The 15,000-nt window shown below is 37.7% G+C and overlaps 1 protein-coding gene across 4 annotated transcripts in view; it reads right to left on the bottom strand.

Moving 5' to 3' along the window:
• LOC135225820 (uncharacterized) overlaps positions 1–15,000 on the bottom strand; it is a 78,659-nt gene that overhangs the window by 30,899 nt on the left and 32,760 nt on the right. The window contains exons 2-3 of one of the 4 annotated variants that reach the window (XR_010317092.1): positions 13,470–13,553; positions 12,403–12,536 (exon numbers count right to left, since the gene is read on the bottom strand). The exons of 2 other annotated variants lie outside the window; for them this stretch is intronic. The gene's annotated coding sequence lies outside the window, so the exon portion shown is untranslated. Of the gene's footprint in view, positions 1–12,402; positions 12,537–13,332; positions 13,554–15,000 lie in introns of those variants that run through there. One more of the 4 variants, XR_010317091.1, reaches the window with a different exon arrangement.

Here is a 15,000-nt window from a genome sequence, read left to right as displayed (position 1 = left end):
CACAGGTGTGTCTGCACAGGTATACCTCCACGTTTGTTTGTTTATATGATGTTTCTACGTTGCATGGAACCGGTGGTTATTCAGCAACAGGCCCAACGACTTTACGTGCCTTCCGAACCCCGTCGAGAGTGAACTTCTATCGGTCGAGAGTGAACTTCTATCGCCAGAAATACACATCTCTCACTCCTCAGTGGAATGGCCGAGAATCGAAATCGCGACCACCCAGGTGGCAGGCCAAGACCAAACCGATCATGCCACTGAGGAGCTGCCTCTACGTTAGTGGCGGCCTTAATATCTAAGTAGTAGGCTGAGCTCTCCCTAGTCTAAATGAATATAAAAGATAATGTGTAATTGCTATACCCTGATTTATGTCTATATAACAAAACAGATCACACGACGAGACTAACATGCAATCTTTCTTATAAGTGCACCTTCAGTCGATTCGATATCCAAAACTTATTCACCCTTCCTTTTGTTGGATTTTCCTTTTTGAGGCTTCCACTGAATTCTAGCTCAAGAGAACCTGCACTACATATCATTGCTGATAAAATGCACGAAAAAAACGACCTTCTTGAGGAAAAAACATACTTGTCTTATTCCTATATTGAATTTTTTTTCATTTCTCATTTTGTATATTCTTCTCTCCATCTCCATCGTCGTTAAGTTTATTTCACATTTCTATCTTATCTTAACAACACCTGCATAGTTGTTCGTGCTCTAAAGACACCAAACATTCTCAGGGAGGTCAAATCCCAGGAAACTTTTGTTTGATATCCAAAGCTAATTCCTATACGACGTTTTTGTCTTGGCCCTTCCTCGAACTGGAGGTAGATCAGTCTAGTCAACTCCATAGAGACAGTGCAGAGGGCACAAGTTGCAATTATTATAAAGATACCCTTGCCAAGGGTTGTCGGTTGAAGTTCACAGAATTATTTACAAGGGATATTCAGTAGTAAAGTGACCAGTCCCACTCTTGTGTAGTGTAGTATCAATATGTTGTCAAGTCAATGACATAGAAATGTAAAAAAAAAAATCATATAAAACAATTATCAATGGGTGAACATAAATTAGCTCATCTTTGGTTTGAAGGATTAATGGCTAAACAAGTCATATATAATGATCGTGACCGCCAAATATCTTGTGTGTAAAAAAGCTCCAATGGAACTTTTCGTTGCTGTTTCAGAGTTTGGACATTGATGAAACGGTTCGTATTCTATATAAACTGTCGATGAATATGTTTGCTGAAGATTACTACAATTTCAGCCAATGAATTAATATTCCAGTCCATATTTATATGAAACCACGTTGAAATTGTAACGAATCTTGTATAGCATAATTCTATAAATATTTGCCATTTCTGTTTATTGCCTCAATTTCAGCGTTATTTGCTCGCTATCATTGGAGTGACCTCAAATTAATTGATACTAATTCTGAAGCTTGAATGTAGACGCTTCGCTATCATGCTGGAATTGATCATGATATATGTGTCAGCATGGCGTACATTCTAACTCATCTTTTGTGTGCTGATTTTCTGAGATAAAAAGCAGCTTCTGTCAGGGTTTCATGTAGCCTTTTTTAATAATCACTGTTCATATGTTCATTCAAGGTCTTGTTTTACAAATTAGCCAAAGCTTACATCGAACATGAAAACTTTACTTCTCTTTTTTTCAGACCTTGGAAAGATTATATCAGCTGAAAATTGGTGGTTTTCCTTTGTGAAATAGAAACATATGGGCAGGCACACCAAACCAAATCCAAAAGTACTTAATAGAACCAAACTGGAATATAGATTGATTCCAAAATATGATCAACTCTCTCTCTTGGTCCACAGTCAACCCATCCACCAAATTTCATGGAAATACGTCTGTGAGTTTTTTTTAGATGACATGTGAACAGACGGCAGACAGGTAAGTAACAACAAATTCGCGGAGAGACAGACAAGGATGGCTGCATAAGCCCCGTTCCACTGAAACGTACGTGAGGTAACACCTCAGTAGGTTGTGAAAATGTCATTGCATACAGTAAGTGTTTATGAGAAGCGGTAGAGAATCTTGGACATCTTGGTGTTACGTAAGGAAGAAGAAGAAGAAGAAGAAGAAGAAGAAAAATTCAAACTCCAACAGACTACACAATAGCAATCTCTCTCTCTCTCTCTCTCTCTCTCTCTCTCTCTCTCTCTCTCTCTCTCTCACGAGAATTATTCTACGACAAAAATCTGCTTAGTAACATAACATTTCCTCATATTTCAGGGCCACTACTCATGGCCCACAACCAGGCGTTGATCTTCTGGTAATAACTTAAAATGACATCTCACGAACTCTGATTCATTGTCGACTGTTACTTTCGTGTCATCCCTCACATCATGAGTCTGGCGATTGAAGACATGTTTGTGAAACAGGGTTTATTGCGTCAAGGAGACGATTTTTCACGAATTTTGTTGTTATTGACAATTAATGCTACGTCAGTGTTGACCTATTTTATGGCTACCATTTAGATTTCTGTAAAAGAAAACTCTTGAGATGTCTATTTGTCTGTCCGTCCGCAATTTTTCTCTCCGCCCTCAAATCTTAAAAATGACTTAGGTTAGAGGGCTACAAATTGGTATGTTGATCATCCACCCTCCAGTCATCAAACATACGAAACTGCAGCCCTCTAGCCTCAGTTTTTTGTTTTGAAAGGGTAATGTTAGCCACGTTTGGCACCGCTGTAAGTGCAAAAAACACAGACCACCATCGGACCGTTGCTGAGAGTTTCATAGGCAGCGGCTGAGAGTTGTATATACCACTATACGCTGTACAGAAATGTCGTTTGCGCCGAAGCGGCTTTGGTTGGTGCATTTTATATGTCTTATCACTGGTGTTACCACAGTCTACGATCTTCAAGTCGCTGTTAGTTAAAGAAAGAAGAAAATCCTACTGAGAGAAAGGAAAATATTGACACTGCAAATCAGGTGATCCTTAATCTCTTTGAATATTAGAATGATAACTGCAATGACTTGCCTCTAACTATATTATATTGCATATACATTTTGTGGTGAAATTCTTATAAATAGGACTTATCGCAGACCATGTTCATGCAGCGTCATCATGACCTACGACTGATAAAGCCGATATTGTGAACACTGAACTTCAAGTGGAAACTGAAGTTTAATGGGACTGCGAGGATCTCAATGCAGAACTAACAAACAGACAAGACGTTTGAAACGAAGAAGCAGGTAATTGTTAGGAAAAATAATTCTCAGTGGATTCATTCAAGTTCATTCTGAAATGTGCATGTAGGTTAGAATGAACAAGCATAAACACACATATAAACACTCACACACACAGACAGACACACACACACACACACTCATATATATATATATATATATATATATATGTGTGTGTGTGTGTGTGTGTGTGTGTGTGTGGTATTCGCTCTATATAAATACGATTTTCTTTGATACACACACACAGACACACAAACACACACACATATATATATATGTGTGTGTGTGTGTGTCTGTGTGTATCAAAGAAAACCGTATTTATATAGAGCGAATACCAGAGTCCGGACGAAGTGAAAGGGTAGGTACTTCCCAAAGTGTAAAATGCAAAATTAGAGTTGTTTTTTTAAAAAGCCAAAGAGTCATTTTATTCTACGGAAAACGGAAAATCTTTCGGCTTCGAAAATTAGTTCGTCTTGAATGTTGATGATCATCTGTTACGATGTTGAGCTTTTTGAAGATATTCAAGGTGAATTCCTCGCTCTGTGGCATTTGTGATTCAGTTGAAAGCACTCTGATTGTAAATTCACCCATCTGTAAAATTTGTTGAGAATACCAAAGAACTGTAATCAGATCTACATAGATATGAAAGACTGGTTCAGATCTCTATGTGAGAATTAAACAGCATAGATTGTATGTTAGGATGGGTAATACGTCAAACGGTTTATTTGTTCACGTGAATAATGGATAGTTTTGACATTTTAACGTGCCATAATTTCATTAAAGGAAATGTTACAGTATCTTCTAATGTCGAAAATAGGGCACAAAAGAATCTAACCGTTAAAAAAAGGGGGGGGGGCGGGAGATTTAAAATATGTCTTGCATCTTTTTTTGCAATTTATAATGGGGGAATTCGTCTCTGCATAATGTCATGGCCATATGTCCTGTCTTGTTGTTTGTATTCACTGCTATTGCCATTATGCTTGAGGGCTGTCCCCACGTTTTATGATGACTTGCTGTTACGCTGTTTTATTTCTATTGTTACTGCTTCCTGTCTCTTTAGTTACGCTATGTTATTCCCTAGGAGATGCGCACAATAAAACGTAAATTGGCAAAGGCGCTAGGAAAGCATTCTTTCCTTTCACCCTAGTTCTAGTATATCTTCATCATGCATCTTGAGTTACGTATACAGTGTGTGTTTGTTTAGTGTCTGTCTTTCTGTGGACGATATGCGCGCTCTGGAGCATGTGGCGTAATAATTGCTGCAGCAGCTGCAGTGCATTAAAAATACTCTTCTCTACGCACAAATCTAATCTCATTTGTTTCTGAAAACATTGCCTTACTGCTTGACCTATGCCGGGCTCCCTCGTTATCAGTCCCATGCTTTTACGTCTGTGACTATCATCTATTAAGATTAAAATTAACCAATCACTTTCACACGTATTATAATGAACAACTCAAGGGTCTTCAAGAGGTACCTCTTGCCCCGTTGGGGGTAAAACAATTCATAAAATAATTTCGCTGACGGCAACCATTGCCGTAATGACTCCATATTATTTCCTCCTGAAATTACTCGGTTATGCAAACACACGCTCTCTCTCTCTCTCTCAAGTATACAAAGCGACAATAACACTGGTACGTAAAAGGAGCTATAAACCCATGAAGGTCGAACGCTAGATATAATGCTCAGTGGACAATGGTGAATGCTGATGTTATCTATCAAGGACGCTGAACCGAGAGTGCCATCTCACGATGATTCATCGCATTCCGTCGTTAAGGGGCTACAATTGGGACCTACTAAAGGACTATACACCCCAAGGTCCTATGTAGCCCACTGTTTGTCTGGTTTCATCAACAGCAGTTTTCATTTTTAATTGGCTTGTATTTTACTACGCTTCTCTTGGCACTTTTTTTTGTTCTTTTCTTTTCTTTTTTTTTTTTTTACCAGCCATCACTGAATAATTGTTGCGGCCCTCTACAAGAGTCAATCTCTCTCTCTCTCTCTCTCTCTCTCTCTCTCTCTCTCTCTCTCTCTCACACGCACACATCATTATATATATAACATATATATATATATATATATATATATATATCATATATATATATATATATATATATATATATATATATATAGAGAGAGAGAGAGAGAGAGAGAGAGAGAAAGCTATTATTCAATACTGGCGTGTAAATAAAATATAAAAAATAAATAAACAATATATAAATAAATAAATAAAAATAAAAAAGTGCCAAGGAAAGCGTAGTAAAATACAGGCCAATTAAGAATGAAAACTGTTGTTGATGTAACCAGACAAACAGTGAGCTACATAGGACCTTGGGGTTTATATCCTTAAGACCTACTAACGATTGATGTCCCAATTGTGGCCCCTTAACGACGGAATGCGATGAATCATCGCAAGATGGCACTCTCATTGTGTGTATGTGTGTGTGTGCGTGTGCGTGGCGTGTGAGTGTGTGTGTGTGGATGTATGTGTGTGGCGTGTGTGTATGTGTGAGTGTGTGTGTGTGTGTAATCACAACACCAAATGTAAAAAGAGTAGCTGACTGGATAGACTTAGTTAAACACAATCAATGTTAAAAAAAGATAAATAAAAGGAGCCAGATATAAACAGTTTCTGGTGGCGAAATAATCATAAACAACCAATTAACATAAAAGCAATCATTTAACGAACCAGATGATAACAACTATTGTTATGGTAGCGAAATGGCCTAGTAGCAAATTATCACAGTAACGAAATGGCCGGTAACGAAATAGATGGCAGCAAAGTGTCCGGAAGGGAACTGCCCTGTAGCAAACTGTCCGTCCACCCATGTAAATATATCGTTTCCTTTCACCCTTTCTTTTCAGCTAAATCTCAAGTTGGGGCTGTTTTAGTGAACTTTACCCCGGTGTTTTTAAAAGTCACTGAAAGGCTCATTTAATCATTTGTTTGACAGATGCTTAATGGACAGAAGTCTTCATCAACGTGAAAGGCTACATTGTCTTGGAGAGAAAGTAGAGCAAGGCGGCGGGTAGTGCCATCACTGCTCTTGGACGTAGTGAGCTAGCTACAAGCACTTGGTAAGCATGAATATTCTAATATGGCTGTTTGCAACGTCACTTCGAACCCTAGCGACATCCGCTCTTTAGCCTTTGACTTTACCTCCATTCCCGGTTCCTTTCTTCAGGCGCTGCCCAACTTCTCTAATAGTTAGTTTTTAGTGCAACTGTGGTCCTTTTTAGTGCAACTGTGATCCTTTAGATCTTAATACAGTGGTTTTCAACCCGTAGTCCATGGGCAGTTCTGAGAGGGGCCATCTTCAAATAATATTTAAAAGATGAAAAATCTAGAAATAATGAAGAGCAAAATAAGCAAGCAAAAAAAAGACATACCTAGTATTTATAACAGGGAGAGATTGAGAGAGAATGCTTCATAATAATTCTGTTAACACCTTTACACAATACTGAAGGGCAGTGGACCATGAATATCTGGTGTCAAAAATGGGCCATGGGCACAAAAATGTTGAAAACCAGTCTTAGTCCTTCATCTCCCTTTCTGTTAATTCATTTTTTTTTTTTTTTTTTTTTTTTTTTTTTTTTTTTTTTTTTGCATCGCCTGCTCCTGCTGTCCAACCACACTTTTTTCACTCTTTTCACTTTTTAACCTTTGAATGGTAGACCCGGGTCTGAGAGGCCCGGTGTGTTTTTGCGACTTTTCAGCTTAGCAATAGCAATTTGTAGATGCCAGGTACCCCTGTCCTCCCAGTAACTTCCTAGGTTTGGATGCTGGTGCTAAGTATGTGTTTCGTTTTCCATCTTTTCCTCTCATTCAAGTTATAACGCATTAAAGTCGCGTTCGGGTCTGTGAGATCCAGGTCTACTTGGTGTGGAGGAGTGTTTGGGTCTGTGAGACCCAGGTCTACTTGGTGTGGAGGAGTGTTTGGGTCTGTGAGACCCAGGTCTACTTGGTGTGGAGGAGTGTTTGGGTCTGTGAGACCCAGGTCTACTTGGTGTGAGGAGTGTTTTGGGTCTGTGAGACCCAGGTCTACTGGGTGTGGAGGAGTGTTTGGGTCTGTTAGACCTAGGTCTACTGGGTGTGGGGGAGTGTTTGGGTCTGTTAGACCTAGGTCTACTGGGAGTGGGGGAGTGTTTGGATCTGTGAGACCCAGGTCTACTGGGTGTGGAGGAGTGTTGAATGCCATGGTATACCTGGGCAAGCATACACAATCCCCATATGGGATATCACTAGGACAGTACGTAACACGGGAGCTTGTTGCACCATACAGGGACACCAAGAGGAATATGACTGGTAACAACTGGTTCACCTCGGTGCCACTAGTGAATGACCTGTTAGACAACTATCAACTGATGTATGTTGGAACTCTACATGCAAATAAACAGGAAATTCCTGTGTAAATGACTGATATAAAGATGAAGAAGCCAGGTCAAACTGCTTTTCTTTTTGACCATCAAATAACCATGATTGCTCACATTCCTAAGAAAAAAAATCCTGAAACACAATAAGAAGCTGGTCCTATTGCTCTCATTAGTTCACAACCAACCTGATATCTGTTAGAATGGAAAACCGGAAATAATCGAGCATTATAACAGCACTAAAGGTGGTGTAGACACATTTGATCAAATGTGCTCAATGTATTTAACCAGCAGGAAAACAAAGCTATGGCCCATCGCTCTATTCTATGGCATTATTAACGCTGCCATCATCAATGCCTTTGTGATATACTCTAAGGTTAATGCAAAACATGACAGGAATCTAATGGAACGCCATGAATTCATTGGCTATGGAACTCATCAAACTATGGGCAGAGGAATGACTATCATTTCCAGGCCAGCAGTGTAGTATTCTTCCCGGAGTTCAACATCCCCCAGCAAGTTCCAACTGACCAGACAACAAAGAAGAGATGTGGACTATGTACAGTGAAAAAGGACAGAAATACAAAGTACCAGTGCATCTCTGCAAGAAACCTGTGTATCTGGAGCACTCGTCTGCCCTCTGCATGGACTGCAACTAAACCATAGTAAGAGCATTTTTGGTGTACTGTAGACTGTCGGGATTATCATATTTGACAAAAAATGTATTTATACTCAGGAATTTACAGGATATATACCAACAACAAAAGTGCTGCCCATATCCCAACTGCACCTCTGTTGGTGGCTATTATGTAACACAAATTTTTAACTCATATTTTTTGTCTTCGTTTTCAGAACTGGCTGCCCATTTGCATTGGGGTCTCCCCACCACCAAGACCCATCATCCCACTAGGTCTGACAGCAGTACCAGCATCGCTGTGAACTTCAGATTGGTGGGGGGGGGGACATTTAAACAAAAATGGTATTTTCTTATTAATTGTTTTAAAATATTTCTTAAAACTACAAAAGATGAGATAATTTTCAGTTTATTTTCAATGTTAGTTAGTTAAAAAGTCAAATAAGAATTTAAAATTGTCAAAGGTTCTTTAAAACAAACGCAAGTATTTTATTTTAATTCAATTCATCTTCAACTCTGTGAGACCCAGGTCTACTGTTTATGGTAGGATCCTGGAGGTCTACCATTCTAGGGTTAAAGAGCCGAATGGCTGAAGTTGCCCCAGTGCTTGCTTGACTTTACAACCTGAATTTGATCAATCATAAACTAGCTCATATAAGTTATTTTCTCATATGGCACTTACACTGTTGACTTGGCCTTGCTTAGCACTGTTTATTTCCCCTGACTGTAAATATGGAATTATCCTTTATAACTTCAGATTATTACTCCTTTTGATACTGTTGCTTTAACAAAATAACCTACTGTCGTGGAAATCCATGCTATGGTCATATCCCAGCAATGTGGTATAATTGCATTGTTTTCCATAAAGAAAAAGGTACCCCTACTGCAAGCCTGTTGCCAAATATATGCCCATTACCTAAAACATTTATTTCAATTCCAAATTGTACCAATAATACATTAATCAATCTTGTGCTTTTCAAAAGTCATCATATCTTGCGCTAAAATAGTTGGATATAAAGTAGTTTTCATCATAACTGTTAGTGTGAACCACTTGCTTTCAAGTCTTGCACTGTGCGCATTGCTCTAAAACCGTGGTGTGAATCATAACATCAATAATCAAAAGATCTGTTCATTGTGTAAGATGTTTATCAGCTGACAAAGGAATGGTAATTGACACTAAAAACTAAATCCTAACCTAACTAAACCTACCCTGAGATAGGATTTCATGTTGTTTATTGACTAGTGGGGTGTTCACCGCTTGAACTTCCCATTCTAGCAAACCTCACTTATGATGTCACATTCTGACCAATGCATTTTAGCCTGACTTTACCTTTCCCCATGCAGAATAGTACATTATCTTACACTGAATATTCTGAAATTATTCATATATGTTTCTCTCTCTGGACCACCATTACATAAATTTCCTTGCCTGGAACGTTTGCCTCCTTCTTTCCCACTGTTATCCCTACATTAAGGGGTCAGCTGCCTGATGCCCCTTCTCCACTGACTTCTATCAAAGGCATCATCCTCCACCAAACCTCTTCTCTCCATAACTTCCTTCACTTCATCTCACCATTTAATTCTCTGTCTCCCTCTCTATCTTCGTCCTGTAACAGGTTCCTTCCAAACCCTCTTCACTCCCTCCTCATCATCCATCCTCAACACATGCCCATACCACCTCAATCGTGACTCTCTTATTACCTTTGTAATCTTTACTAAGCCTGTTCTTCTTATTTCGCCATTTTCCAATCTCTCAACCAGCGATATTCCCATAATCCACCTCAGCATTCTCATCTCTGTTCTCTCAAGCTTAACTTCCTTTTTTCTTTTTAGAGCTCAGTTTCCAATCCTTACATAATACTGGTCTTGTCACTGTGCTACAGATCTTAACTTTTAGCTTGATTGGCATTTTCTTATCACAGACTACTTCAGCTACCTCTCTCCAATTCGCTCCATGCAGCTCTTATCCTACTGTCAACTTCAATCTCGCTTCCACCCTCTTAGCTTAAAGTAGATCCTAAGTATTTAAACTGACGGTTACTACAAACAAACAGACAGTTGAAAATAATATTCATGCTTGAAAAACGGCGGATGGGAGGTGGTCGGAAAGGTGGGATAAGTATGTCCCGAGTGAGGTAAACATATCCATTTTTTCCTTGTCAGGCGTAAATATTTTTTCAGTTAAAAACTATTCTTACTAATCAGAAAAAAAGTGGAGACTCCGCATCCTCATTTCCTGTTTGGTGTCAGTACAGTCTCAGCTATCTGTATGTTTGCTTGTATTGCCCTGCCATTAAATGATGTAAATTTCTACCATCGCGTACCAGTTCCTAACTTCCCTTGATGATGACGTAAAAAACTAAAAACTAAACAGGTCACGGTTTTTATCGCATGTTTCGTTTTTACACTGATACAGCTGGTACTTAATATGATGGTTTGCAATATACATCACAATCTATTTGTTTGTCTTACTCTCATGAGTAGACTACAAATAATCAACGGGATAAAGTCTATTCAGGCAAGAAAACTTGGAAAGGGCTAGATTAACGAATTATTTTCACAAAGCCATATATTATTTTATCAGTAGCCTCACATCTCTTTGGATACACTTATCTACAAGTCTTAGATCCATTCTGAGAAAATGTTATGTTCCCCATCAAGAGGTAAGATTTGTAGCAATAAGCATAACCAAGAAAAGAGAGGAAACTTTAAAGCCAAGATGTCACTGTGGTTATTACAGATGCATTTCTCTCTGGTAGATAAAAAAAGTGACAAGCCAATTTCTTTACCATGCATCATTTTGTTTATGGAAGGAATGGTAATAGAATGGCGTCACCTTATACTGTAGTTCTCCTCAACAAATACCTAGAGATTAAATTACTAGGCCTAGGAAGCTACTACCCATTTCCAGTTAGATAATTCAATCAGCATAAGAAGAATACGTCACGCAACATAAGGGATGAGTCATAATATGAGCCAATTGTTGAAGCTAAATTTATCGTTTATTTGTTATACAACTTCCTTTCTGGAAAACAACCCAATATGGAATACTTCCATAGACGTTATCTTTCAAGACTATAGGTAAATTGAATGATAATAATAATCCCCACATGAAGTTTGTACAAAGGTAAAAAATTTAGATTTGTTTTTATTAAAATGCACTGAAAAGTAAAAAAAAATATATTTTTAGACAAACCAGGACTTTCTTATAATTAGTAATATCTAAAAAAAATAATAGCGTGGGCGCCAAACATAGAAGGAAAGGCTACTAGAAATAGAACAAAAATATTTTCTCATAGCATTTCCTTCCATGTTGGTACCAGACGTTATGATTTTTATAGCACGGTTAAGTGTAAGAAAATTTTCTCTCAAAAAATCATTTTGTACTTTCTAGTGCATTTTAGAAAAAAGCATGCTTTAATTTTTTATATATTTTTTTATTTTATACTTTGCAGATTTGACAGAAATATTAACTGATTAATGATGGCAGGTAACGAAAATGAACGTGATATCCTGTCGAGGCTTTGAAAAATTCGTGAAGTTATTAACTTCTACCGAGCCAAAGAAGTAGTGAAAAAATCCGAAGATTTTCATACAAATCCTGAGACACTGTGAGAGGTCAATGTAGGGTCATTAGAGGTCACTGTTGATGTACTGATCATGCAAGGTTGTATTATCCCTGGATTGAGTGACCATGTAAAATTTCAAGTCCATCGGTCGAAAATTTAGTTACAATCTTTCACCCAAACAGTCAAATTAAATAAAAGTATGTAATAAAAGCAGATCAAAATACAAATATTAAAGACTATTTGTTGTGTATAATCACCTACTTGGAATGAATGATCCCTATTTAAAAAAATTTTTAATTAATTATCCCCTGGTCTATTAGTTCATCAAATATTGGCAAGAAACGTGCTCGTAACTCGCCATGCTTGCCAGATATTTTTGAATCAATAGAGTCTCTTTGATTCCCAATAGCTTTTTCTGTGGCTGCTCTGTCATGAGAACTCGCCCATTTTGAGAGTTCCCCTTCACTCACAATCATTGGTATTACTGCCAGTGCCCAGAGTATACCAAACATTATTTTGTTCTCATATTCTTGGAGAAGTTCGTAGAATTGGAATGGTACTTGTAGTCCAGCTGCATCAAATACCTGTTTAAAGGAGTTGTAGTAGAGCTGAAGGAAGTTCTCAAGATTAGTATTCCGGTCAGTTCCATAAACACTTATATTCAAGAGGAGGTGAAGGTCTGTAACAAGTGATGCTCGACGAACTATTTGGAAATCTAGTAGTAATGCTTCAACTGGATTTCCATATTCATCGTAACTGAAAAAAAAATCAGATTTAATTTATTTAATCTTAGCTAGATTTGAGAAACTACCCAAACATGTTGAATAACTGAAACAGATTTTTTAACTTAGGTGTCAGCATAAGAATTCAAACTTTGTGAATTAACGGCATAAACTTATCTATGTGATTAGCACAATCATATGGCAATATGCTGCAGGAATTGAAAAGATACCTGAATAGGACATTATTACTAAGACAGTCCCCGTGGCACACAGTGGTGAAGACAGTGTCTCTCTTCATCATCTCTTCCAGGATCTTATACACATTATGCTTGATTGTTTGCAGCCACCTAATTGTTCCTTCATCACCCTCCAAGATTTTCAGTATAGCAACAGCATTTTCAATGTTCCCGTCAAACAATGTAATGAAGAAATCAATTGCGTCCTCAGTCACATTGTACCATTCTTTATCCAAAAAGTCATACTTAGACACAAACTGTGGTCCTTGAGCAGCTTTCAGCAGTAGAGAACTGGAATGAAATCTGGCCAGCTCTTGAAGGATCAGACGTGTATGAGGAATATCTAAGCAGTTTTTCCCATGAAATTTCTTGAAATTTCTGGAACGTAGGTCAGTTAGTATCAGTACAGAGTTTTCAGAAACTTGGTTGGCATAAAGGCACTGCGGTGTTAAGAGTGGATTCAAACCCCACTTTTATAAGCTCCGAGTTCAGGGCAGGAAGAAGTTCTCTGTAGAATAAAAATTTTTCCTTCTTGTTTCCCTGTGTGACCATATCCCTCAGTGCTTGGTATTAGCCTGAGGGGAGGCAACCGAGTTTGACTATGTAAGTCTCATCATTCTGAGTGTTGCTTTTCCCATATCTGACGTATAGGCCACTTATGACACCTATATAATAGTCACCTCTCTCTTTGAAATCTTCCAAACCCCAAGCCATCAGGGTGGTTCCTTTACCTTTGTCTTCTTGGAGGGCTGCTCTAACATGGTGATCTTTCAGGTTGTCCTTAGCGTCGGATACAGACTTGAGTGTGTTCCCCACTGCAAGAGAAACGATATGTGACAAATTTTTTTAACTTCGAACTTTAGTTTCTGTAATAGGCAAGCTATTGAATGAAATTCTATGGCCGTAGAATGATCAGCCTTTGTTGCATTAATGTGATGAAAAATGAGAGACCCGTCTACCACATTCTTTGGAATAAACCCCCTTTTCTCAACACCCATTTTCTTTCATTATCCTTTCAGGTTTGGGCTACATTAAGACGTTTGATTTACCTCCTGAATCAATCACCTCAATAGAAACTATAATATGAAATAGTAGTACAAAAACCACCGAGGAAAAAAAAATTAAAACTGACAGTCGAAGAGTTTAGGAAAAAAGTAAACGGGAAATAAAACTACAGAAAGGGGGTAAAAAAAGCTGCGGAGGAAGAACCCTGATCTTACAAATCTAGAACTAATAATTAGGAAGTAACAGACATGGAAGGAAGCATATAAATTTTTAGAATACGCATCTTCAAGCGGTTTAAATTGATTTTGGCCTCCCGTCAGCCGTCTAAAAAAAGAAGAAAAATCTTTACCAAGGTAAGATCATACCCTCGAGAAATTTATAATGTAAACAACTTAGTTGCAAGCATCAAAATGAAAATGGAACTAGAAACGAAAAACAAAGTTCTTTTTCGGACATAATCATGAGAGTTGAAGCAGAATATAAAGTTATTGATAGAAAAACCCCCTTTTGCATTAACTTACAATCATATTTCAGTTACTATCTCAGTTAAGTAGGTGTAGTCTAAAATTCATACACACGAGCTCTTAAGATTAATTCTTCAGAATATTTAACCAAAGATTCTGAATTTACAAGTGGGAAAGTATCATCTTTAAAACATCACTGCCACGTGATTAGGAAAATGCTTTACAAATCCAACCAAATTGTCTAATGCACGATACAAGATAAAACTGTAGGGATAGTTGGTCTTAGAATAAAATTCTCATCCCCGAACGGCATTGCAGGATTAAGCCAAACCAAAAGATGAGCCAGTACTTTTGTTTTTAGCTTTATTATCGACAAAGTGTATATAAAATCTCTTGTCTTGAATGTGATAGGTCTTAAATTGGTTTCACTGGTAAATTTTTGCCTTCAAGAACGGCTGTCAGTACAGAGAACAAATGACAGAATCTGCCCTAATCTACAAACGAGCAAATGCATATCTACACAAATATCTAATAAGATACAGAGAGATAATACTTGGTCAGCCGTTATATAAACTTGATTCATTGCTGTTTTCTGGAAGATTCTTCAGGTTTATTGACATGCATCTGTACACAGTTACACCACTTTGTTTTATTCCATCACCTATCGGAAGAAGGGAATGGTTATAGTACTTTCGAAATGTATATATATATATATATATATATATATATATATATATATATATATATATATATATACGATATATCTTTTCAAGAACCAGAAGGACACGAATGA

The sequence above is a fragment of the Macrobrachium nipponense genome, chromosome 13 (assembly GCF_015104395.2).
Source record: "Macrobrachium nipponense isolate FS-2020 chromosome 13, ASM1510439v2, whole genome shotgun sequence".
Lineage (NCBI taxonomy): Eukaryota > Metazoa > Arthropoda > Malacostraca > Decapoda > Palaemonidae > Macrobrachium > Macrobrachium nipponense.
This window is presented reverse-complemented; position numbering and strand designations above follow the sequence as displayed.